General features: G+C 36.7%; 1 pseudogene; it reads left to right on the top strand.

Annotated features, from left to right (window-relative positions):
- The window catches only part of LOC118842433, a 55,351-nt pseudogene extending 53,235 nt beyond the window's left edge, over positions 1–2,116 (top strand).
- Positions 2,117–25,788: the final 23,672 nt, after the last annotated feature.

The following is a 25,788-nucleotide window of genomic DNA, read 5'->3' as shown; positions in this document are numbered from 1 at the left end:
AAACAAAAAATGAAAATGAATGCTATGTATTTATTAATATTAAATTTCCATCCCAAGGAAAGAATTGAGAAAATGTATCTCCATCTTTTCTTTGCAGGGGTGTGGGACTATGGGTTTGAAATATCACATGCTTTATCAGGGTCATTTGATATGTGACTTGTCATTGAAAAACTTTTTTTCTGATAAAAACATTCCTTGTTATGATAAATAGTTTTGCGGGTTGGAGAGAGGAGATAGATATATTCATCAGTAAGTGTAATGTACAAACAAGATTCAATAAAAATAAATTTTTTAAAATATTAAAATACATACCATATATAAACAAAATGTATTTATTTTTAAGTATATTTCTTCCGTTGGAGCAAAACATGTCAACAGATATAGCTCATGGAGTCTTTTGGGTAGCTGATTCCTTAATTTCATTACATTTATAGTTTAGTATCAAACAGTCTTCTAGATACCTCTTCTAACTTTCCACCTATATGTTTCTGAGATGATGTTAGGGTAATAAAGGTGGGACTTGTTTTTTACTGTTTTCTCTTTTCGAATGCTGAGGTAATCAAGAACCTTTGATGAGTTTTGCTTTTCAAATATAATGGCAAGCAAAGTGGACTTTTTGTCATTTTTGTTTTGGAGGCTTCTTAGTACTAAGGAATGTTTGATTGAATCAGGAGTTTCTGATGACCTGCTTACATCGAGGGAAGGCCTAGTTCACATGGGTTTGAGTCGCATGGTTGTGACATCCTTTGACCCTGAAGAAGTATACATAAACTCTGAGGTTAGCATTTTTGCCTTTGGGGGCACATTCATTGAAAGAGTGTTAGTAATGAGAATCTGGGTAGCCGTTGAAGCAGCTCCCCTCCCCTGCCCCTGCCCCCTGCTTTGAAAACTCAAATGTTGGTGCTTCATGCTGATAGCTATGTATGTATTGTGATTTGGTCAGACAGATAAAAGCCTGTCTGTTGATCTGTTTGTAATCTCTGTTTGTATTGTCTCTGAAGTTCAGGTGCTGGCCTTTTCCCCTGAACTAAGTGAATGGTATATGTATATTTAATTAAAGATTGTTAATCCCTTAAAGTTGCTTTCCTTTGAAAAGCAAATCAAAGGACCTGTGCTAGCAGCCCTCCTGTGTGCTCTTGTTGTTGGTCTTGTTATTACTCTCACCTCCGCAGCAGCTGCTAGCACAGATGACCAGGACAAGGTCAGAAATTGGGCTTAGAGACTGGAAGTCCAGGCCGTAATTCTCTTTCCCTTCTCTCAAGATGGCAGACAAAAAGCCTTAAAGCACTCAAAGGAAAAGAAGGTTAAAAAGGAAAAAAAAAGAGAGAACAAAAAGGAAGATGTGACTGAAAAGTTGGTGAAAAAGCCTCGAAAGCATTGCAGTAGGAACCCAGTTCTGGCAGTGAGGGATTGATAGATACTCTAGGTCTGCAGTGTATTCCTGGAGAGCCATGTACAAGTGGGAATACGCTGTACCAAAAACCCAGATTGAAAGGAAAAAGAAAGAGAAGGTGCCTGCTACTATCTCAAAGCCAGTTGGTGGTGATAAGAATGGAGGAACTCATGTAGTAAAGATTTGCAAAATGCCTGGGTATTACCCTACTGAGGATGTGCCTAGAAAGCTGCTAAGTCATGGCAAAAGCCCTTCAGCCAGCATGTTAGGAGACTTCAAGCTAGCATCAAGCCTGGCACCATTTTGATCATGCTTACTGGCGGCCACAGGAGCAAGTGAGTGGTTTTCCTGAAGCAGCTGGCTAGTTGCTTGCTACTGGTGACTGGACCTCTGAACATCAACCTTGTTCCTCTGAGAAGGACCCATCAGAAATTTGTCATTGCCACCTGTACCAGGGTTAAACTTTCAGGTGTAAAAATTCCAAATCATCTTACTGATGCTTCCTTCAAGAAGAAGAAGCTCCATAAACCTAGACATGAAGAAGGAGAGATTTTTGACACAGAAAAAGAGAAATACAAGATTATAGAGCAGCGCAAGGCTGATCAGAAAACAGTGAAATCTCAGATCCTGCCCCAAATCAATAAAATTCCTCAGCTCTGTTGCTACTCGTGTTCTGTATTCTCTCTCTCCAATGGAGTTTATCCTCACAAACTGGTGTTTTAAGTGCCTTTTGGAGAACTCTTATTAAAATATTTGGAATAGCAAAAAAAAATTGGGCTTAGCTAATGCATGATGGAGGAAAGCTCATTAAGAGAAGGAATAGAAGATACAAAAATGGTCATTTCTCAGTAGTTCTTAGGTAGACACTATCAGCTAAAGTTTAAGTATGACAACTTAGCAGAAATAACATTGTACTCAAAGGTAAGAGACATGAAAAATCACTAGTCATGTGATCAGAAGCAAGTCAGTAAACTTTTTTAGATCTTAATTTTTTTTTTGCCAATAAAATTGGGAAAATTGTAATTGAACTAAATATTTTAGAATTTTTTCAAGAGATAGAGCTTAATAACTTGTACCTTTCTTTTCGTAATCTGAATTTCTCTTTCTTAATTATTTTAACTAGCAATTTCTAAAATTTTGATTTCCAAATTCTCTCCCTCCATCTGTCCCTTCCCTATTCCCTTAGAAAGCAATAAATATGATATCAATTGTGCATGTTAAATCATTAAAACATATTGCTGTATTAGTCATATCATAAAACAAAGCAAAAGAAAATAAAGCAAGTAATCTTTTAGTTATTGGCCACTGGATAATAATTTTTACATGCAAAAGGTAATGTCATTTAGTGGTCTTTGAAAATTGCATTTATTATATATTTTGATATTCTTTTCTTTTAAAATTTTGAGCTCAAGATTTTCTCCCTGCTTCCCACCCTTCCCCACCAACTGAGAAGACAAGCAATATGATTTCAATTATACATGTGAAGTCATTTAAAAAATGTTTCCATATTAGCCATCTTACAAAAATAAACAATAAAAGCAAGAAACACAAAAAACTGAAAAAAATATGCTTCAATCTGCACTCAAAGTTAATCAGTTTGCTCTCTGGAGATAGATAATGTCTTTCATCATAGGCCTTGGAATTCACTTGGATCATTATCTTGATTGGAGTAGCAAAGTCTTTCAGAGTTGATCATCATTACAATATTGCTGTTACTTTTGACATGGTTCTACTAACTTCTCTTTGCATTATTTCACATGTCTTCCTAGGTTTTCCTGAAACCATCCTGCTTATAATTTTTTTTATTGCACAATATTATTCCATCCTTATCATATACCATAACTTGTTCAAACATTCCCCAATTGATGACCATCCCCCTCAATCTCTTATTCTTTGCCATCACAAAAAGATTGACACAAATATTTTTGTACACATAGGTCCTTTTATTTGATCTTTTGTAATTATATTTCATGTTGTTTGGTTACAAATTCTTCCCTGTAGCCGTAGTTGTAATGGCAACTGATCTTGATTTTGTTTTTTTTCCCTCAATTTAATTGCCTTTCATTATAATCTGACATTTTCATTTTATGTATTTCTCGTCAGTCGTGCTGCAAGCACTCATTCTCCTCTTTGCCCTGGAACTGTGACCAGGTGACCTATTCCATTGTTACTGATCATATGCATGCCTTTCTACCTTGGAATTACATATGGGAAATAGAGTTACCAAACAATGCCAAATTCTGCACATAGTGCCAGTGAATGTTCCTCTGTAATCTCCTTCTGACCAGTTGCCCAACCTCTTTACTGTCTCTGAGGTAAGAGCTCCAGAAATTGCTACACTATCATGTTGACTTCCAAGGACCACTGCTAGTACTACTGTGTGCTCCTGGCTGGTCCCCAACCCAGTTTCACAGACGTACTACATGCATTTCTTCTCAATATTATTTATCTGGTGCAAACATTTTTTCTCTACTTCTTAAGTTTCATTTCCAGTTTATCATATAACCAATGAGATGATGATGTATTAGAATAAAAATTGAGTGGATCCACTGCCAACAATAAGAATAAATTGCTATAGAAATACTGGGGAATCTGTTTTTTGTCTGTCAATTGTCTTTCTTCCAATTTTATCCGTAGATGACACTAGGATTTTCTGGCTTTGTCAGGACTTATGTTATGTTTTCTAAAGATGCAAATTCATTTCTCCTGGTTTATTTTTTGAGGCACAATTTTGTTTTATGTTATATTTTTTAGAAAAAAAAAACAAAAGGTTTATTTTTATGCACCACCTCGTTACAGCAATCAATTTGGATTTTTTGGTCATTTTTATTTTGTGTATTCAACAGAAATGTTAAGCTTGAGAATATCATTGGGATTGAAGATGAAAGGACAAAATGTTGAACATAAAGTGGCATCAGCTGGTTCAGTACTTAGTGAATAATTTGGACCTACAAGAAGGAGATCAATGAACAGAGATATTGGTGAATTTTCATTACATTATATCGCAAAAGCATTGGTTCTGGAGTATTTCTTCTGCTGCTTAGTTGAGCCAGTAACTTTGAGAACACTATTTACTTTTCTGGACCTTTATTTTCTTCTCTGAAAAATGAGTAAGATGAATTAGATCATCTTTAACAAACCTTCCATTATATAGAGCTTTGGCATATATCATTTTCTGTGATAAGGTCAGTTGTCATTTGTAATGAATTTAATATTTGCTTTAAAAATTCTGTTTAGATCCTCTATGCTGATGTAAGTGATATTGGTGTTTTACACATAATGGAAGCCCATAAGAATGAATTCAGCACAGAGTAGTGGAAAGAACAATGGATTTCTAGACAGAGATCCTGGGTTTGAATTTAAACTCATCTCATGAATATCTCTCTATACTGTTTCCCCATGAGTCCTTTTTTTTTTAAAAAAAAAAAAAGGAAGGAAAATTCTTTCAATTTATAAATCCTACAAGTAAAGTTAAGAGAACTCTAGAGATGGAAAGAACTTAGAATTTATATTTCAACTAAACTTTGAACTTTTACTAACTAAACACTGAGGTTTTGAAAACCCAATGAATGGTGAGGAAATTCTCACTTTTCCTCAACTTTTCCTTTAGTATCTTAGAATCAAAATGTCATATTTTTTAAAATTTAATTTATTTAATATATTTAGTTTTCAGCATTGATTTTCACAAGAGCTTGAATTACAAATTTTCTCCCCATTTCTACCCTCCCCGACACATTAAGATAGCATATATTATGGTTACCCCATTCCCCAGTCAGCCCTCCCTTCTGTCACCCTACTCCCTGCCCATCCCCTTTTCCCTACCTGTCTTGTAGGGCAAGATAAATTTCTATGCCCCATTGCCTGTGTATCTTATTTCCTAGTTGCAAGCAAAAACATTTTTTTTTTCTGATTTTCCCCATGTACATTTTATTTTTTTTTAAAGGTGTTTTATTTATTTTTAGTTTACCACACATGGTTCTACATAGTTTTGAGTTCCAGTTTTTCTCCCCTCCCTCCCCCCTCCCTCCCCAAGACGGCATGAAGTCTCATATAACTGTCATGTATAACTTCGCATTGAATTAATTTATGCTCTAGTCAAGTCGTGGAGAAGAATTTTGACCAATGGAATGAATCATGAGAAAGAAGAAACAGAACCAAAAAAAAAAAAAAAACAAAACAAACAAGAAAAAAAAAAAACCTCAAAAACAAAAACAAAAGAGAAGCAGAAAAGGCGAGCATGTAGTGTGCCTCAGTCTGTATTCAAACTTCGCAGTTCTTTCTCTGAATGAAGATAGCATTCTCCATCGTGAGTCCCCTGGATTTGTGCTTGCCCCTTTAGGTTGCTGAGAGAAGCGCAGTATGTCAGGGTTGGTCCTCACGGAATCCACATATCTGTGGCTGTGCACAACGTTCTCCTGGCTCTGCTCCGCTCACTCAGCATTATGTCGTGTAGGTTTTTCCAGGTTGTTATGAAGTCTGCATCATCCCCATTTCTTATGGCACAATAGTATTCCATCACCTTCATATACCACAGCTTGTTCAGCCATTCCCCAATTGATGGGCATCCCTTTGCTTTCCAATTCTTGGCTACCACAAAGAGAGCTGCTATAAATATTCTTGTACATATGGGTCCTTTTCCCGCTTGCATGATTTCTTTGGGATACAACCCTAGAAGTGGTATTACTGGGTCAAAGGGTATGAACATTTCTATAGCCCTTTGGGCATAGTTCCACACCGCCCTCCAAAATGGCTGGATCAGCTCGCAACTCCACCAGCAATGCAACAATGTTCCAATTTCCCCACATCCTTTCCAGCATTTATCATTCTCCTGATTTGTTATTTTAGCCAATCTGACAGGAGAGATGTGGTATCTAAGAGTTGTTTGGATTTGCATTTCTCTAATCAGCAGCGATCCAGAGCATTTTTTCATATGCCTGTAGATAGCTTTAATTTCTTCCTCTGAAAACTGCCTGTTCATATCCTTTGACCATTTCTCAATTGGGGAATGGCTTGTATTCCTATATATTTGGCTTAGCTCCCTGTATATTTTAGAGATGAGGCCTTTATCAGAGATACTAGTTGCAAAGATTTTCTCCCAATTTTCTGCTTCCCTCCTAATTCTTGTTGCATTGGCTTTTTTTGTACAAAAACATTTCAATTTGACATCAAAATTATCCATTTTGCATTTTGTAATGCTCTCTATCTCTTGTTGGGTCATGAATTCTTTACTTTTCCACAAATCTGATAAGTAAACTATTCCTTGCTTTCCCAAATTATTTAGAGTATCAACTTTTACTCCTAAATCATGAACCCATTTTGACTTTATTTTGGTATATGGTGTAAGATATTGGTCTATGCCCAGTTTTTTCCCTACCATTTTCCAATTTTCCCAACAGTTTTTGTGAAATAGTGAATTATTAGCCCAGAAACTGGCTTCTTTGGGTTTATCAAAGAGTAGATTGCTAAACTTGTTGATTTCACCTACTTGTGTACCTATCCTATTCCACTGATCCACACCCCTGTTTCTTAACCAGTACCAGGCAGTTTTGATGACTGCTGCTGTGTAGTACAGTTTAATATCTGGTGTGGCTAAACCACCATCTCTAGCATGTCTTTTCATTAATATCCTAGATACTCTAGACCTCTTGTTTTTCCAAATGAATTTTGTTATTATTTTGTCCAGCTCGGTAAAAAAATTTTTTGGTAGTTCGATTGGTATGGCACTGAATAGATAGATTAATTTAGGTAGAATTGTCATTTTTATTATATTAGCTCGGCCTAACCATGAGCAAGTGATATTTCTCCATTGAAAGATAGCATATATTCTGGTTACCCCATTCCCCAGTCAGCCCTCCCTTCTGTCACCCTACTCCCTGCCCATCCCCTTTTCCCTACCTGTCTTGTAGGGCAAGATAAATTTCTATGCCCCATTGCCTGTGTATCTTATTTCCTAGTTGCAAGCAAAAACTTTTTTATTTTTTGTTTTTGAACATCTGTTTTTAAAACTTTGAGTTCCAGATCCTCTCCCTTCTTCCCTTCCCACCCACCTCCCTAAGAAGTCAAGCAATTCAACATAGACCACATGTGTATCATTGCGTAAAACCCTTACACAATACTCATGTTGTGAAACACTAACTATATATTGCTCCTTCCTAACTTATCCCACTTTATTGAAATTTCTCCCTTGACTCTGTCCCTTTTCAAAAGTGTTTGTTTTTGATTACCTCCTCCTCCTCCTATCTGCCCTCCCTTCTATCATCCTCCCTTTTTTATCTTCTTCCTCCTTCTTTCCTGTGGGGTAAGATACCCAATTGAGTGTGTATGGTATTCCCTCCTCAGGTCAAATCCAATGAGAGCAAGATTCACTCATTCCCCTCACCTGCCCCCTCTTCCCTTCCTACAGAACTGCTTTTTCTTGCTACTTTTATGCAAAATAATTTACCCCATTCTATCTCTCCCTTTCTCCCTATCTCAATATATTCCTCTCTCATCCCTTAATTTGATTTTATTTTTTTAGATACCATCCCTTCATATTCAACTCACCCTGTGCCCTCTGTCTATATATATATACATACATACATATATATGTGTATATGTATGTATGTATATACATATATATACATATACATATACACACATATATATATAAATACATACACACACTATATATGTATATATATATATATATATATATATACACACACACACATATATGTACATAGATATATGCATATTCCCTTCAGCTACCCTAATACTGAGGTCTCATGAATCATACACATCATCTTTCCATGTAGTAATGTAAACAAAACAGTTCAGCTTTAGTAAGTCCCTTATGATTTCTCTTTCTTGTTTACCTTTTCATGCTTCCCTGGATTCTTGTGTTTGAAAAATCAAATTTTCTATTCAGCTCTGGTCTTTTCACTGAGAAAGCTTGAAAGTCCTCTATTGTATTAAAAATCCATATTTTGCCTTGGAGCATGATACTCAGTTTTGCTGGGTAGGTGATTCTTGGTTTTAATACTAGCTCCATTGACCTCCGGAATATTGTATTCCAAGCCCTTCGATCCCATAGGGTAGAAGCTGCTAGATCTTGTATTATTCTGATTGTGTTTCCACAGTACTCAAATAGTTTCTTTCTGGCTGTTTGCAGTATTTTCTCCTTGATCTGGGAGCTCTGGAATTTGGTGACAATATTCCTAGGAGTTTTCTTTTTGGGATCTATTTGAGGAGGCGATCTGTGGATTCTTTCAATTTCTATTTTACCCTCTGGCTCTAGAATATCAGGGCAGTTCTCCTAGATAATTTCTTGAAAGATGATATCTAGGCTATTTTTTTATCATGGCTTTCAGGTAGTCTAATAATATTTAAATTATCTCTCCTGGATGTATTTTCCAGGTCAATGGTTTTCCCAATGATATATTTCACATTGTCTTCCACTTTTTTATTCCTTTGGTTCTGTTTTATAATATCTTGATTTCTCATCAAGTCACTAGCTTCTACTTGCTCCAATCTAATTTTTAAGGTAGTATTTTCTTTAGTGGTCTTTTAGACCTCCTTTTCCATTTGGCTAATTCTGCCTTTCAAAGCATTCTTCTCCTCATTGGCTTTTTGGAGCTCTTTTGCCATTTGAGTTAGTCTATTTTTAAGGTGTTGTTTTCTTCAGTATTTTCTCCTGTATTTTTTTGGGTCTTCTTTAGCCAGTCATTGACTTGTTTTTCATGGTTTTCTTGCATCATTCTCATTTCTCTTCCCAATTTTTCCTCTACTTCTCTAACTTGCTTTTCCAAATCCTTTTTGAGCTCTTCCATGTCCTGAGATGAGTTCGTGTTTTTCTTGGAGGCTTTTGATGTAGGCTCCTTGACTTTGTTAACTTCTTCTGTCTGTATGTTTTGGTCTTCTTTGTCACCAAAGAAAGATTCCAAAGTCTGAGACTGAATCTGAGTCTGTTTTTGCTGCCTGGCCATGTTCCCAGCCAATTTATTTGACCCTTGAGTTTTTCATCGGGGTATGACTGCTTGTAGAGTAAAGAGTACTTTGTTCCAAGCTTGAAAGGATGCGCTATTCAGAGCCATTTTTGTTTTCAGAGCTATTTCTACACAGCCAGCTCTGCAACACCACCATTCCTCCTTCCCCAAGAACCGCCAACCCAGATTGGACTCAGATCTTAAGCACGCTCTGCACTCCTGCTCTGATCTGCCACTTAATTCCTCCCACCAGGTGGGCCTGGGGTTGGGAGCAACTGCAGCTGTAGTTCTGTAGCTGCATCACCTCCGCTGGCCCGGGGGTGGTGGCTAAACTGTGAACTCCTTTCATTCCCTGCAGCTTTTCCCACTAACCTTCTCTGTTGTCTTTGGTGTTTGTGGGTTGAGAATTCCAGTAACTGGCACAGCTCACTCATTCAGGTTGGAATACCCTCCAATGATAAGGAGTAATTATTTTTTTCTATTTTTACCTATTGTGGGGGGGCACTCACTCTATCAATAAGCATGGTTATGCACCTAATATGTTCCATGTAGTGTGATAAGTGTTGAAGATAGAAAACTAGAGGATGAAACACTTCCTACTCCTAAGCAACTTATACTCTAATCAAGGGGAGGCAATAAGTGTATAAGTTTATATAATAGCAACATAGATGGAATAAATACAAATATGGATAAAGTTGTTAAATACAAGTTTGTTTGGGAGAGTGAGCATTAACAGTTGGATGGATGAAGAAAAGGTTTATGTTAAAGATTGTTCTAGAAAAAAGAGCATTACTTATGTCCAGCTTAACATTCAAATTTCAAATTTCACTTGCCATCATCATGTTAACATAATGGATTATTTTAGAGTTTCCCATGATGTGCCACTGAAACTTTTGTGTTTAGAAGGAAAAAAAGAATAAATGAGAAAAACACTCATTTTACTACTCAAAACCTCGAGTCATTCTTGAGATGTATAAAATCAATGTTTGCCAGCACCAGCTAGAAAAAATACAATAAGACAATCCACTATGGTCTATACCCACCTTGGCAATTACCCCGTCCTCCAAATGGTTGCCAAAGCTATTCTCCTAATGCGTAGATCTAAAGCTGTCATTGCTGTACTTAAACACCAATGACACATTGTCACTTCTGTTTGGCATTTTAATTCTTTACCACCTGGCCCCAAACAACCTTTCAAGATTTTAAAAACAATATTCTCCAATCTAACCCCTTCCTTCCTTTCTGGCCTTCTTGATTTTACGCCCCTTCATGTAGTGTAGTTCCTAGGTTCATTGGTTTACTTGGTGTTGCTCACACACAGCAGTTCATCTCCCATCAAAAGACTTTGTACTGGCTGTTGCCTTTGCCTGGAATGCTTCCACCTCACACCTCTGCTTCTTTATTTCCCTGCCTTCCTTCAAGTCTTGACTCCAATCCAAACCTCTGCAGGAGGAATTTTGTCCTTGTGCCTTCACTTGTGAAATTACCTTCCATCTATTCTCTCTCTCTTTCTCTCTCTCTCTCTCTCTCTGTTTCTCTCTTCAGCCTCTCTATCTCTGTCTGCCTCTCTGTTTCTCTGTCTCTCTCTCTCTGTCTCTGTCTCTCTGTCTCTCTCTGTCTCTCTCTGTCTCTCTCTCTCTCTGTCTCTCTGTCTCATAGTTCTTTATATGTTGGCTTGCCTTTTAGAAAGTGAGTTCCTTAGAGGTCAAGGACTATTTTTATTGTTTTTTTTTTGGTGGGGGAAAGGTTTTTTGTTGTTGTTGCTTTACCTCTTAGTGTATCCTCAAAGTTAGTTGACTGACTGACTTCAAGTAGTATACCATGTAGAGAAAATGGTTCTCTATTTTTCATACATGACAATCCACCTCCTGTTTTCATGCTTTTCTGTTCACTGTCTCTTATGCCTGGAATGTACTCCTTCCTTACCTTTGCTTCTAATTTCCTTCCTAATTCAACACAAATGCCATTTTATTCATTAAGCTTTTCTGATCTCCTTGGCAGCAAAGCCATTGCTCCTCTGATATCCAATATCACTTTGCATATCTTGTATATCTGTGTTATAGATAACTATACATGTATGCATTGTCTCTCCCAAGAAAATGTAAACTTGATGACAAGAGTATTTCACTTTTGTCTTTGTACTCCCAGTGCCAAGCACAATGTAAGTATTTAATGAATACTTGCTAATTAATTTATTAATAAAACAAAAATTTCTGGTTCCTACAACCAAAATATAACTACAATTGCTTGTTTTTAAAATGTTTTTATTTAGTATTTTTAGCTTTCAACATTGATTTCCACAAGATTTTGAGTTACTAATTTTCTTCCAATTTCTACCCTTCCCCCTCCCTCTAAGATGGCATAAATTTTTATTGCCCCTTTGCCCAGTTGGCCTGCCTCATTTCTAAAATATACAGGGAACTGAGCCAAATATATAGGAATACAAGCCATTCCCCAATTGAGAAATGGTCAAAAGATATGAACAGGCAGTTTTCAGAGGAAGAAATTAAAGATATCTATAAGCATATGAAAAAATGCTCTAAATCACTACTGATTAGAGAAATGCAAATGAAAACGACTCTATAGATACCACATCTCTCCTGTCAGATTGGCTAAAATAACAAAACAAGAAAATGATAAATCCTGGAGAGGATGTGGGAAAATTGGAACATTGTTACATTGCTGGTGGAGTTATGAGATGATCCAGCCATTTTGGAGAGCAATTTGGAACTACACCCAAAGGGCTATAAAAATGTTAATAACCTTTGACCTAGCAATACCAGTTCTATTGTTGTATCCCAAAGAAATCACACAAGTGGCAAAAGGACCCATTTGTACAAAAATATTTATTGTGGCTCTTTTTGTTGTAGCTAAGAATTGGAAATCAAAGGATGCCCATCAATTGGGGAATGGCTGAACAAGCTGTGGTATATGAAGGTAATGGAATACTATTGTGCCATAAGAAATGGGGATGATACGGACTTCATAACAACCTGGAAAAACCTACACGACATAATGCTGAGTGAGTGGAGCAGAGCCAGGAGAACATTATACACAACCACAGATATATGGATTCTGTGAGGACCAACCCTGAGAATCTGCTTTTAAAACTTTGAGTTCCAAATTCTCTCCCCTCTTTCCTCCCTACCCACCCTCCCTAAGAAGGCAAGCAATTCAACATAGGCCATATAGGTATCATTATGTAAAACACTTCCACAATACTCATGTTGAGAAAGACTAAATATATTTCCCTCCATCCTATCCTGCCCCCCTTTATTCAGTTTTCTCCCTTGACCCTGTCCCTTTTCTAAAGTGTTTGCTTTTGATTACCTCCTCCCCCTATCTGCCCTCCCTTCTATCATCCTTCCTTTTTGACCACTTCCCCCTTCTTTCCTGTGGGGTAAGATACCCAATTGAGTGTGTATCTTATTCCCTCAAGTCAAATCCGATGAGAGCAAGATTTACTCATTCCCTTTCACCTGCCTTCTCTTCCCTTCCAATAGAACTGCTTTTTCTTGGCACTATTTATGTGAAATAATTTACCCCATTCTATCTCTGTCTTTCTCCTTCTCCCAATATATTCCTCTTTCACCCCTTAATTTTGTTTTATTGTTTTAGATATCATGCCTTCATAGCCAACTCACCCTGTGCCCTCTGTGTGTGTATATATATATATATATACATATATATATATACATATATATATATATATATATATATATATATATATGTATATGTATGTTCCCTTCAATTACTCTAATAATGAGAAATGTCTCATGAGTTACAAATATCATCTTTCCATGTAGGAATATAAACGAAATGGTTCAACTTTAGTAAGTCCTACCTTTTCATGCTTCTCTTGATTCTTGTATTTGAAAGTGAAATTATGTATTCAGCTCTGGTCTTTTCATCAAGAATGCTTGAAATTCCTCTATTTCACTGAAAATCATATTTTGCCCTAGAGTATTATTCTCAGTTTTGCTGGGTAGGTGATTCTTGGTTTTAATCCTAGCTCTTTTAATCTCTAGAATATCATATTCCAAGCCCTTCAGTCCCATAATGTAGAAGCTGATAGATCTTGTATTATCCTGATTGTGTTTCCACAATACTCAAATTGTTTCTTTCTGGATGCTTATAATATTTTCTTTGTGACCTGAGAACTCTGGAATTTGGCTAAAATATTCCTAGGAATTTTCTTTTTTGCATTTTTTTTCAAGATGGGATTGGTTGATTCTTTCCATTTCTATTTTACCCTCTGGTTCTAGAATATCAGGGCAGCTTTCCTTGATAATTTCTTGAAAGATTATATCTAGGCTCTTTTTTTTTTTTGATTATGGGTTTCAGGTAGTCCAATAATTTCTAAATTATCTCTCCTGGGTCTATTCTCCAGGTCAATGGTTTTTTTCAAGGAGATATTTCACATTATCTTCCATTTTTTCATTCTTTTGGTTCTGTTTTACAATTTCTTGATTTCTCATAAAGTCACTATCTTCCACTTGCTCCATTCTAAATTTTAAGGCAGGATTTTCTTCAGTGGTCTTTTGGACTTCTTTTCCCATTTGGCTAATTTTGCCTTTTAAGGCATTCTTCTCCTCATTGGCCTTTTGCAGCTCTTTTGCCATTTGGGTTAGTCTATTAAGGTGTTATTTTCTTCAGTATTTTTGGTGGTCTCCTTCAACAAGTGGTTGACTCATTTTTCATGATATTCTTGCATCACTCTCATTTCACTTCCCAATTTTTCCTCTATTCCTCTTACTTTTCCAAATCCTTTTTGAGCTCTTCCATGACCTGAGGCCAATTCATATTTTCCTCGGAGGCTTTTGATGCAGGATCTTTGACTTTGTTAATTTCTTCTAGCTGTTTGTTTTGATCTTCTTTGTCACCAAGGAAAGATTCAATATTCTGAGTCCTTTTATGCTGCTTGCTCATTTTCCCAGCCAATTACTTGACTTTTGAACTTCTTGTCAGGGTATGCCTGCTTTCAGAGTGGAGACTGCTTTGTCCCAAGCTTCAGGGGTTTTATGTGGCTGTTTTCAGAACTACCTCTGTTCTGAGGTGGTATGATGCTCCTCTCCTGGCCTGTGCTCTGCTCTGTGAGTGCAGGCACTCCTTTATGCAGTGTTACCACCAGAAGGTCTCCCTCTCCGCAGCTACCACAAAGCTCTGCCACAGCAGCACTCCTCCTCCTCCAAGAACTTCCAACCAGGACCATGACCCAGATCCAAGTAGGGCAAAGCAAGAGAACTTTGCCTCAGCACCAGCAAAGCAATATCTACACTCTGGCTCTGATCAGCAGTTGCATTCCATCCACTCTGTGGGCCTTGGCCTGGAATCAGCCACCACCACTACTGCTGTTGCTGATACCGCTGCTTTTGCTGCTATTGCTGCCACCACTACCACCTTGGAGCTGAGGGCAGACCACGGACTTCCCTCACCCAAACTCAGCAGTTTTCCCACTGATCTGCTCTTTTGTCTTTGGCGTTTGTGGGTGGAGAAGTCTGGTAACTGCCACAGCTCAGTGATTCAGGGTGCTGAGGCCTGCTCCACCCAGTTTACTCCAGCCTGGTCTGTCCTGGCCAGGCCCATATTGGTCTGTGCTCCACTCGCAGCATGGTGTGATACACCCTTCCCAGTGACCATCCAAGCCATCTTGGGCTGGAGACTTGTTTCCCTCTGTTATTTCATGAGTTCCGTAGCTCTAGGATTTGTTTAGAGTCATTTTTACAGGTGTTTGCAGGGATTTGGGAGAGAACTTAAGAGAGTCCCTGTTTTTAAGTCACCATCTTGGCTCTGCCCCCTAGAATTACTTGTAATGAAGAGACATCAAAAGTTTGTTTTTCTATAATAACACAGATAAAGCAAGGGTGACTGTTGTCTCAACTATTATTTGGTATAATTCAAAAAATGTGAGGCACAGTGGTAAAACAAGAAAAATAAGTTCAGGAAGTTATAATAGGCAAAGAGAAAGTAAAATTATATCCTTTTGGAGATAACATACATATATACATATATGCACACATATATATGACTTTAGAAGAGGGAACCACAATTGTTGACTGATAATGGATGATTTTCTAAAAAAAATATGACATGAATATAATACTTCATTATTGTACCATGGGGGGAAAAACAAGTATAAGGAATTCAGAGAGACTTTGAAAGGCTTTATATGAGCTCAGAAAACAAAGAATAGAGGGAAGTACTAATAAAACAGTGACAATAATTCAGTAAAAGCATTAAAAATAGTTTTAATCATTGCAATGAGCAATGTTAATTCTAAAGGATAAATACTATAATACAACTCCTTCCTCTTACTAGAGAACGGTGGTGATACGTTGGATGCCAGGAAATTTATGATAGATGTGGTAACTTTAACAGGTAGTGTTGCTAAATTACTGTTCTTTGTTACAAGGGAGAGGTTTATTTAGGAAAATTATTTATTACTATTATGAGATAATGATTGAGATAAAACAAAATGTATAATCAAAACCTTTTAAAATTGGTACAAGTAAACTGCAAACGTGTATAGGCATATAAAATTTTGTATATATACATGTATATACATACATATATTTGTGTATATATAAACACACATGCATATACACACACATGCACACACATGTATTCAAATATAGGGTATATGTATAGCATAAGGTATAGTCAAACCTAAACTACATACTCTCCAACTCATCCCTGGGAATATACATATTTAACAACATGTAATAGCTAACATTCAGACATTCAGTCACTAAGCATTTACAAAGTGCTTACTATATACCAGTCCCTGTTCTAAGCACTAGGAATATAAAAGAAGGCATAGTCCTTGTTCTCATGGAGCAGTTCTAATTGAGGAAACAATATGTAAATAACCTTGTTTAAACAAAATAATAATTGTAATTATACCCATACATATACATATCACAACAATATTTATACGGTGCTTGCTATATGTCAAACACTGTGCTAAGCACTTTAAAATTATCATCTCATTTGTTCCTCACCACCCTGGGTGGTAAGTGCTATCATTATTCCCATTTTACAGATGAGGAAACTGAGGAAAACTGAGGTGAAGTGATTTGTCTGAATCATGCAGCTATTAAGTTTCTGAGGCTGGATATGAACTCAGGTCTGTCCTGACTCCAAACCCAGCATTTTATCCAATGCATTACCTATCACCTCCCAATTAGCTATCTAGCTACCTACCTACATATACATATACATACATATACATACATACATACATACATATATGTATGTATGTATGTATATGTATATATGTGTATATGTATGTATATGTATATGTGTGTGTGTGTGTATATATATATATATATATATATATATATATATATATATATATATATACACACACACATACACACATACGCAAAGACATGCAGGCATATGTGCCCATGCTCAGATACTTGGGTGTGTATGCCCATGTATGTGCGTGCATACATACACATTCACATGCATATGCATATATACGCACATAAATGATAGCATTTACCTTACAACATTGATGTGAAGATGGAATGAGATAATGTATATGAAGTGTTTTGTAAACCTTAGAGTAGTATATTAAGCAACTGTAGGACTTGTCTGTATTATAGAATTTGATCCAAAAAAACCCTTTTTGTAGAGTTTCTCTTACTATGACCATTCTACAGATGAAACTTAGATTGGATGAGGTTAAGTCGTTTGGATAAGTCACACAACTGTAAGTGTCTAAGACTGGATTGAAATTCAGATAACCCTGATTCTAAATCTAGCACAGTCCAACATGCCACCCAGCTACCTCTATTTAAAATACGTTGGGTTGAGTTGAGAATGTTTATAAACTTAAAAACATACTCCTCATTGCCCTGAAGGCAACCATGTTACTATCTTGAAAACATCTCCTTTTGTAAATATTAATGTGGGAAGCAGGGCCATGGTTGACATGATTGTTAGAATCCACCAAACAACAATTGTCCAAGTATTTCTGGTTTAAGTTTCCTCTCCTTCCACACACAGACTTTTTCTGTAATCTTAAAATTGTATACCAAAAAGAGAGAGGGGAAGATAATGTCTTCCAGATGACAGCTTTCTGGATAGAATGTGAAGCCTGAAGCAAGAGAAAATTTTCATTAACATTCAGATTACATGTCATTTCGATTCACACTCCCTAAGCAAGCTAATTTGGTCCGTGGCCAACCTTCTTACAGTGTGATGACAACACACCAAGCTTTGCTGCCTCCCGTTCATTGCTAATGATTCTTTGAGTGACAGCCACAGTCTCAGAGCTACATGTGACTGTACGCCCTGCAGGGCCCTGCAGCTTTGGAACTGCCTCTGTCCTCAGGGTCCTGCTGGGCCTTTTGCAGCAAGGAAAAACTTGGACTTCAGGAACACTACCACTAACATATACATTCTTACACACATGCACACAAGCACCAAAAGAATCAGTTTGATCTTGCATTCAGAATGTGTTTTTGTGAGTATACCATAATATGGTATTATACAATATGTGACCATACCATAATAGTGGTATGAAATGGTCAGGTGATAATTGCATATTCCCTTGGTGCTTTTTTCCCTTCCACTTGAGGGGGAAATAAAAATCAACTCATTGTCCTTCACTCAATCAATGGATTTTTAGTGTGCTAGGAGCCTTTACATAGAATAATGACTTAAAAATAAAACTTTAAAATGTATTTTTTTTCACTAAATTGGGGGTAGGTAGAGAGATGTCATTAGGCAAAGAGATCTTGCAGAAACTTATCAGTGTTGCAGGATTCACCAGAATCTAGCTTGTGTGAAACACAACCCAATTGCTTCCAAGTCACACCATCAGATCCCTGCCTAGGCTTCTGACAGCTCTCTAGCTATAGAAGAAATATGGTTTGGGCTACATTTAATGAGAGATGACTTGTATAGATGCAGCCTTGGTATTCAGGGATTGTCAAGATGGGATTGGCCCATTTTATTTCTGTCTATTATTTGCCAGAATTGCTCTGGTACATCTGAAGGGCGAGATGAGGTTTTTGTGTAGTAAAAGGAATAATATTCATGTCTTTTTTTTCTTCTAAATCAGTGACCTAGCATGGAAAACTCTTAAATAAATATTTTAATGTTGGAAGGTCAAATTCACTAAGGTGAAATTTTAGCTTTAAGCCACATAAGAATAGTTATGTAAAGATATGTATTTATAATTTTTAAAAATCTATTTTCTTCCTAGTAAATGCTGACTAAAGTTTTCTTTGCTTTAGGAATATTTTTTTCTTCTACTATCATAAAAATACGTTTTACTAGGAGTGTTTTTTTAAAATTTCTTTGCCAAGTGTCTTTGATAATATAACTGATTTACATATCTTTGCATCATTTTAGCAATATTTTAACAAGATTAGATGGGAGAAATGTGTTGTAAAAAAATCTAGGATTTGTTTCTCATTTCATGTTACATTTTAAAATTCCTTGGATGAGTTATGAATTTCTAAAGGGAATCTCTCCTTTTTGGTGGTTATAAAACTTATGGATCTTCTTCATGCTTTGGAAATCACATGTGAGAAATTTTTCCAAAGGGGCTGGCTCCTCAGTCCTCTGTTGCCATTGAATCTCTCAACAGTACAGTGTCTGAAATCATTAATACTTTAATAAAAAGTTGTGCCTGGGAAGCATGTGAGCTAAAGGGAGAAAGATTCCAGTTCTTTGTGGTTCCCAAGTGAAAAGATCATTGGCAATGCCTTGTAAAAGGAAGGAACTATTAACATTCATGTTAACTAAGGTCAGAGTGTAATAAACTTCATAAGGCCCTAATTGGTCTAGCATAGGTGTTACTAGAGGCTTTATTAGGTTAAAATCATAACCAGTGAAAAGACCTTCTTGGAAATTTGGTCTGATTTTTTTTAGCAGTTCAATTGCTCTTCCTTCCCAGTCTCCATCTCTCCTTCTGGCCCTATAACACTGATAAAACATTACCCCAAAGCCTTTTTAGAGTCTTCATTCCTCTTTGGTCTCTCCTAACATCTGACACTATTGATCACTTACTCCCCTCATTCCCGAAAATCTTCTCTTGACTTTTCTAATGCTGTTGCTTTTTAGTTCTCCTAGCTAAATAGCATTTGGTTATTTGTTTTGTCTTCTTTGTCTCTTTCTCTTACCTGGCTCCCTCAAATGTGGACACCTTCCAAACTTCTGTCTTGAGTCTTTTCATTGTCTGTTCTCTTGTTTCTGTTTAATCTATCACAGAGGTATCATTTATTTATTCCTACATCTTCAAAGATTAATTCTGTGTTGTTGATCTTTGCATCTGTTAGTGGAAGAATATTGTATATTTATTGTTGTTAGGTCATTCAACTCTTCATGACTCCATGGATGATATTGTCGTGCTGTTTAATTGGCAAAGACACTGGAATAGTTTGTCATTTCCTTCTGCAGTGGATTGAAGCAAACAGAGATTAAGTGCCTTGGCCAGGGTCATGCTGTTAGTAAGTGCCTGAGGCTCGATTTTATCTCAGATCTTCTTGACTCCAGGCTAAGCCTGTGTCTACTGAGCTGCCTAACTGCCTCCTGTTGTACTATATAAGGTGCTGAAGTTAGTCAGTGAAACCAAGGTTCAACGTCTATCCTTAGACACTAGCTATATGACCCTGTGGAAGTCATTTAATCTTTCTGTGTTTCAGTTTCCTCATCTGAAAAATGAGGAGAGTGAACTCAACAACTTTTAAGTTCATTTCCAGTTATGGTTAATAATCTATGATCCATATCTCAAGCCTTAACCATGTATCCCTGTCATTCAATTCAAAGCTAACATAGATGTTTCTTTCTATACCTCTTACTACTCTCACTAATTCAAGCCCTTGAAAACTGAATGAATCATCTCCATTCTCAAACTGTTTCCTAAATGACAATGACATATATGGTATCATGAAAAAAAATCTGGATTTAGAGTCAGAAGAGAACTGAGCTCAAAGCTTAATTCCAATACTGACTAGCTCTTGTCCATGGTCTAACCACCAAATTTATTTGAGCCTCAATCTATTCATCTAAAAATTAGCATAATAATGTCAGTAGTTCCCAACTTAAAGACTTGTTACAATCACCAGTTGATACAGATAACAAGGTTGGCCAAAGGATCAATCACCCAAGTAGATGGCTTTCTCTAGAGAACTCAAACCCATTACATGCGTGTCCATTCTCTATCAGCTTACTTGCTGAAAACCCACTGGAAAGAAACAGAAGATGGACACTCACCTCATATTACTTGGTCATTACAGGGCTGTAAAGATTCTACTTCTGGCTTTGTAGGGGGTGGTAGATGTAGGGAAAAGAGTGGGAAGAAAAAGGATTCCAGCCAAATAAGAAAAAAAAAGTAATTGTTTAGGTAACTCAGAGGGATTTCTGTTAGTAAAGTCGATTGAGGAATTCAAGGAGAAGAAACTTGCCAAAATTGAGGATTTAATTGAGGATGATTAGAAGAAAAATATACAGACCAAGATACTGGTCCAGATTCTACTTCTGGATTGTAAGTACAAGGACGAGACCAGCCAGCAGTTTTTATAAATATGAAGAGTAAGCTCTGTCTTTTCCAATCCCCCAAATATACTTTGGGTCATACTCAAGTATTTTATAATCATTTCTGGTCCATTAACTATGTGGTAAAAAGACAAATTTTCATTGACTAATGAGCCAAAATTAGCTGTGTATTCAAGACCTGATGTTGTGAGGCTCAAATGAGATAGTGAATGCCAAGCACTTTACAAACCTTAAAGTACTATCTAAATTCTAGGAGTTTTTTTAAACTATCTTTATCATAAACATTATTGTCATTATTATTAACCTATAGACACTGACATTTCTCCAGCCTGGTAATGACTTCATTCCCTGAACCTTCTACTGTGCTTCTGACAAAATGAATAAATGTTTATAGAACAATACAGGGTGTACTGGTAAATGCTTAAAAACTGGGGTCTTATGGGAAAAATGCACATGCATTTTAAAGTTTAATCTGCATTATTAACATTTTCTTAAGGCTAGACAATCAATAAAACAAAAAGAATCAACCCCTAATTTTTTTTCATTTACTGATTTCTGAAGTATGGATTTTCACACTGAAAATTTAACATTAAGCTCTTGCCAATCATATGCAAGTAACTCAAGCATACCACTGATTCAAGAGACACTAATTGGCCAACAGAAGCCTCTCTCTCATATTTTTCCTGCCTGGCTGCATTTGAGTGAGGAGGTAAATATTACTATTAACTTCTGTGTGGGGAGAGAGAATTAGCAACAAAAGTTGATTGGTTTCATGTCAACTCATCAGGTGGGGCAAGCTATCCTCTCTATTATTGGTTGTACCTTCTCACATGTCTCCATTTACTTGCATGAAATCTCATTGGAAAGTATGGTTGGGAACAAACAAACAGGATAAAAACTGATAAACTAGTGCTGTAAAACAGCCTAATTAAACCAAACAAAACAAGTAAAAGACATTCAAAGGAACTGGGTAGCTGAAGGGGAGCTATTGATTCCTCTACAATTCAAGGTAGGTTTTAGAGAGAAGACTAGAGAAAAAAATAACTGTTGCTATAAAGAAAAATCATGGGCAAGATAGACTGAAGTTCTGAAGATTGGGAAATGGTAATATTCCTGAGTCTTACTTTTTCATTCAAAACCATACTACAACCAAGGTTGCATAAGACCTGGTCACTTTGAATGTGAGAAGTTGCTGGTGCTTTAGAATCCAGAGGAGCCAAGATCCTCTGAAAACATCTCAATAAAGTTAAATAAATATGCCAGTTAAAAAGGAATAAAGAGAATCACCTGCATAATACTTAACCCAACCCAGGGATTCACAAGATAGTTGATTCCTTGCAGAGACCCTGATGGAGATATATCAGGGAAAGGAAAAAGAAGGGGAGGAAAATAAGTATCTCACAAAAGAGCTACATAAAATGAGGAATGCTAAACAAAGGGAGTTAGTAGTGAGGAGAAAAGACATTTCACAGACACAGCTTTTGTCTGAAGGAGATAAAAGAAGATTGAAAAAAGTTACATTCATACTATAAGGATCATTGTATAGAAATACATTAAACTCAAAGGGGAAAAATGGGACAAGAAAAATGGACAGGAGAGAGGAAGATAAAAGGAAGGGTAAGATTCATTATAAAATCATAATAAGAAAAATAACTTCCAGCATTGGTAAGAGCAAAATTCTGGGGAGACAGGGTGAATAAATGTAAAATAAGAGAGTATATGGCAGCTAGGTGGCACAGTGGAAAGAATGTCAGGGCTGGAGTCAGGAAGAATATTTTTTTTTACTTCAAATCTAGCTTTAGACACTTATTAGTTGTGTGATCCTAAACAAATCACTTAACTGTGTTTGCCTCAGTTTCCTCATCTTCAAAATGAGCTGGAGAAGGAAATGGCAAACTATGACAGTACCTTTGTCACGAAAACCCCAAATGGGGTCAAAATTTGGACATGGCTGAAAAATAACTGAACATTAAGAGAGAGTATAAAGCTGGAATTAGGAACAGGTAAGTGGGAAAAATAGTTGTAACACATTAGAACACAGGCTGTTTCATTTATAGTTGAAAAGTTTCAAATAAACTTCCTCCTTTACCACTTTCTTTTTACATGTAAAAAAGGAGGGGTTAAAAAAGGAAAAATAAATACAAGAGGGCAGGATGAGGATGGAAGGAAAGACACAACAGCCACAATACTGAAATCTTGAATAGGATGTCCAAACATAAAATGGAAAAAGATGGCCAAATCGATTAGGAGAGATCTAAAAATATATATTGTTTACAAGAAACACACTTGACATATGAATATTCAGAAATAGTTTTAAAAAGCAGGATAGAGCAAAAATAGGGGTAACTTCTAGGACTGTATCACAAAGAGATCACACAAATGGGAAAAGGACCTACATGTACAAAAATATTTATAGCAGCTCTTTTTGTGATGGCCAAGAACTGGAAATTGAGGGCATGCCCATCAATTGAAGAATGGCTAAACAAATTGTGGTATATGAATGTAATGGAATACTTTAGTGCTATAAGAAATGATAAGCAGACAGACTTCATTATAACCTGGAAAGACTTACATGATCTGATGCCGAGTGAGGGGAGCAGAACCAGGAGAACAGAGCCACATTGTGTGATGACTAAGTTTGATAGACTTGGCTCTTCTCAGCAATGCAATGTTCTAAAACAACTCCAAAAGGCTCATGATGGAAAATGTTATCCATATCCAGAGAAAGAATTATGGAGTCTGAATGCAGATCAAAGCATACTATAAGCTCTTTCTTTAGTTTTTTTTTTTTTGTTTTGTATTGTTTTCTTTTGTTCCTTCTTTCTCATTGTTCCTTCCATTGGTTATAATTCTTCTTTACAACATGACTAATATGAAAATATATTTAATATTATAAAGGCAATTAGTGAATGGGAAGATCTTCCCCATCCATTTGAGTGGGCTTTGGCCCTGGGGCTCTCATGGTCCTGGGGGGAGTGGCTAGGACTGGAGCTAATGGTAGGTGCCTGAGTTCTGGTCCACGTGATGATATGAAGCCTGTGGTGGGAGGAGCTTGCTGAATGGTTGGAACAGAGCTAAGAGGAAGTTGGTGAGGCAGTTGGTGAGAGCCGTTAAGAGCTCAAGGAGAGAGGAAGCTGTCAGCTAGTTGGAACACAGCTTGGAGATTGCGGCGGAAGTGGGCAGAAGCGGGCAGAAGCAGGCAGAAGTGGCGGCAATGGCGGCAGGAGCTACAAAAAAAGCAGGACTGACCCTTGTAGAGACTGGAGAGTGCTGAGCAGGGGCTTGAGGCCAGTGGGTGGTCTTCTTGCTGGAGGGCCCTGGCATTGGTGGGGGAAGCACCAGTATGGCTTGCCTTGCTGCCATAATGTTTTTCTGCGGCCTCCTGGTCACTATTGTGAGATGGGAATACTGGTTTTGGAAGGTTCTTGCCAGGTTCTTGCCACAGACAAGGACACTGGTATGTGGGTCTGCTACTTTTGAGTTTCAATAAATGCTTTAACTCCTCTGTCTTCTACTTAGAGAATTCCTTATGTCCTGTGATTCTGGACGATTCAGGCATATTCATGGTTATCTTTGAAGTCATGAATTCTGCCTTACTGATATAAATATGAATGTATATGTAGAGTCTGTATCTTATTTCACACCATCTTGGCGAGGGGGAGGAAAGAAAGGGAGAAAAATTTCAAACACAAAAACTTTTGGAACTCACTGTTGTAAACTAAAAATAAATAATATATTTAAAAGCAGGGGTAGCAATTCAGATAAGACTACGGTAGATATGGATAAGTTTTAAAAAGATAGCCAGGGAATCTACATTGTATACAAAAACTGATCACATATTAGTGCATAAAGACCTTTTCAAAATATGAAGAAAAGCAGAAAAATATAATCTTGATAAAATAATAATAAATAATACTGATAAAATAATGGAAATAATAAAATTATACAAAAATATGGATTACAATATCATAAAATATATTCAATTAAGAGACTGAATGGTTTTTAGAAAAGTAATAGGACACTAATTAACTTAATTCTAAATAAATGTTCAAAGAAAAAAATAGACCAAAACCCACTATTGGATATTTCCAACCTTCCTTTTCTCTCTTTGTTGCCTCTTAACCAATTAGCAAATGGCTAATAATCTGAAAAATACCAAATTGTACATCTTATAAGATAATATAGTCCTTCCACAAGAATACCTAGAACCCTTGGGAAGGCAGGAAAATTGGTGAATTATCATTGGCAATAGTCAGAGGTTGGGCTTTTCCTCCATTAAAAAAAATTGGGAAGCACTCTATTGTTGTACTACCCAGAAATTGATTTGACAGTCAAAGCCGAAATACCTATTCATTGCATTCCTCACACACATTTTTAAAAACTCTTCTGAGGACTCAATTTAGCTGGAAGGAACATATCACTAAATCTCATTTGGATACCAAAGTTTTGTCCATGGTTTCTCTTTCCTAATAAGAATGCGGATTAATCACTAAATCATTCATTTGCAATAGCACTGGCCATTGAATATACGAACTTAAACTGGTAAGTGAAGTAGATCAATTTTCTTTTTTAAGAAAAATCCTTTAGACTCTGAAAATAGCACTCATTAAGAAGTTTTGTAGAGGATGTGCTACCTAATTGGACTCTTTAATTGGTTGTTCTTCATTCTAGAAGAGGACCAAAATGACACCACTATGTTGAAGTCAAGTTACAGTCTCTCTGACCATGGCTGATCAGACCAATAGGAGTTCAGAATGCACTACCACCGGTTACACACAAATAGTCCACATGCACATGTGGGGTGGATCTTTTGATTCATGTCTAAATTGGATTTAAGTGAGGCAGAGTTGCACAAAGTCCTTATCCTCACTCTCTTCATGAGATTTTAAAGGAAGTAAAGGATAGAAAAAAGGGGAT

The sequence above is a fragment of the Trichosurus vulpecula genome, chromosome 3 (genome assembly GCF_011100635.1).
Source record: "Trichosurus vulpecula isolate mTriVul1 chromosome 3, mTriVul1.pri, whole genome shotgun sequence".
NCBI lineage: Eukaryota > Metazoa > Chordata > Mammalia > Diprotodontia > Phalangeridae > Trichosurus > Trichosurus vulpecula.
This window is presented reverse-complemented; position numbering and strand designations above follow the sequence as displayed.